Source organism: Electrona antarctica (assembly GCF_951216825.1).
Source record: "Electrona antarctica genome assembly, contig: scaffold_301, whole genome shotgun sequence".
In the NCBI taxonomy this organism is placed as follows: domain Eukaryota; kingdom Metazoa; phylum Chordata; class Actinopteri; order Myctophiformes; family Myctophidae; genus Electrona; species Electrona antarctica.
Window position 1 is genome coordinate 115,843 of NW_027637161.1, and position 2,694 is coordinate 118,536.

Consider the following 2,694-nt stretch of genomic DNA (forward strand, 5'->3'; position numbering starts at 1 on the left):
ACCCCTCTATCACACAGAACTATGTTTTTTGTGTCCATATCACTACGCCCAAAAAATAGTTCCATGTGATAGAGGGGTCAAAGTTGAACGAAAGTCGCGCTAATATTTTAGAAATAGGTCAACAATACAAATTACGTTCGTTTTGTGGATTAATTTACTTTTACTGCGTGGCCCCAGTGCCCCCCACAAAATGACCGGAACTACTTAATATTGACCAAAACCAGAGCAGAACTCCCACCATGGGACTCGGGCAATAAATTAATACAGTTGCAACCACTATATTAATGGCAAGTATTTCATACATCTTAAGTTCAAAAAATCTGAACTATGCCTTTAACTCCTTTCTTGCCAATGATGTGTAATGGGTAAAAAAAATCCAAACACTAATACTATCAAATGTATGTCCAAATTTGAATACTAGATGGCAGTGTTTGCTAATCTATGAGTTAATTCCAACAAAGATGTTTATGTACTGCCATGTAAGGCTGGAAAGAAAGTTGCACAATGCATACCAATGACATTCATCATTAAAACATGTATGCAGTCCAGGGGCTGTGGCTTGGGACAGGTTTGATCTTATCACATGAAAACAAACTTGAAGCTGCAGTAGACCCATGTGCACCATGGGCATATCAAAGGAGACTTTGATTCTATGATTTTTCCAATGTTAGTCTGGGGTGTTCACATAAGCCTGAGTAGATGATAAAATGTCAAGTTATTATTTATTTGAATGAAATATCTCAAGTTTAAGATTTAAATAAAATCTAACAGAATAATGGGAAATCTAGGACAACTCCTGAACAGCCAATCCAGGCCAAAACAGGCTGCCCGTTTTAGGAAGATAAATAAATAAAATAAGATTATTTTTTGTATTGGCCTATATAATCAGCGGCTCATTTTCCAGGCTGAATTAAAGGCCAAATCACGTTTCAGATTCATCAGCTAGTATTTAGGTCTGTGCCGTTGGAAGGTTTTCATTTGCTTTTTTTCCAGCATGCCACTTAAAGGACAACGTTTTTTTTTCCAACCAAGGTTCATGTTTTAAGTTATTAGAGAAAGTAAAAGATCAGTTATTTTATTTTCATTTCTTGCTTTCTTTCATTTTAGCAATTTTTTACAGGGGGTGGGGGCATTCAAACATGGGAATAAATATGAATTATTTTACAAAATTGTATAGCGATTTTTATTTATTTACTATATTCCTACTAGACCCCAGGAAATTACATCTGGCCACAAGATCACAGGATCTACTGAATGTGAAGGGGGTACAATAGGGGGATGCCATAGGCTCAATATGTCAGTTTGACTTCTCCTTCACATTCAGTAGATTCTGTGATCTTTTGTGGCCAGATGTAATGTCATTGGGTGTAGTAGAACGATAGTAAATATTTTTTTAAATCGCTCTAAAATTCTATAAAAAATACATATTTGGCCCCATGTTCAAATGCCCTCACCTCCCTGCCAGTTGTGCTTAAGTGCCTTCAACTCTGAATTACATTCAGTATGATGCATTTAGGTAATTGATAAAATAACAATCTATATTTGTGTTTTTCAGACAACAGAGCGAGAGAGAGAGCGAGAGAGAGAGAGAGAGAGAGCGAGAGAGAGAGCGAGAGAGAGCGAAAGAGAGAGCGAGAGAGAGCGCGAGTGAGAGAGCGAGAGAGAGCGAGTGAGAGATGCCTAGAAAGAAAGGTAAGTGGCGGTATGATGCGATAAAGAAAAAAGGGGCCGACTGCCCATTGACTGAGGATGCTGTGAATAATGAGGTTCATCCTCGTGACCATATTCACGAGGTTGTGCATCCTTGTCCAATTCCAGCATTGCGTAATCTTTCTTCTTTTGACACTGACCTGGACACTGACTTACTGACTAAAGATGCGGCAATTAGTGAGGTTCCATCTTCTGATAAAGTTGATTTGCATCCTCGCGAAATTGAACCATCGAAGACTACTGACTTTAACAAGACTGAGGTTGAACTTCCTCAACAAGTTCACGAGGTTAGCCAACCGCGTAAAAAACATGACAACCACATTCATAAGTTCCACTGTGAATCTCAAAAAAGTCTGATCGTTACGTCTCTGACTGAGGATGCTGTGAATGAGGTTCATCCTCGTGACCATATTCACGAGGTTGTGCATCCTTGTACAATTCCAGCATTGCGTAATCTTTGTTCTTTTTCTTCTTTTGACACAGACTTGGACACTGACTTACTGACTAAAGATGCCGCAATTAGTGAGGTTCCATCTTCTGATAAAGTTGATTTGCATCCTCGCAAAATTGAACCATCGAAGACTACCGACTTTAGCAAGACTGAGGTTGAACTTCCTCAAAAAGTTCACGAGGTTAGCCAACCGCGTAAAAAACATGACAACCAATTTCACGAGGTTCACAGTGGTTCGCAGCTACCCGCAGAAAAAAAACCAAAAACCTATGAAAACACTATGAAAAACTATGAAAACTCTGAGAAAAACTTGAAAAACTTGAAAAACTCTGATGAAAACTTTGGAAAGAACTCTGGTGAAAACTGTCAAGTAAGTAATTCTCAAGTAAGTAATCCTCAAGTAAGTAATCCTCAAGTACATTATGTTTGTGGTTCATTCCATCAAGCTCATCAACAATTTGGTTCATATGGTGGCAAGCAATGTGTCCCAAACAGTCTGACTGCAATAATCATGAGTGAAATTAGAAATGTCT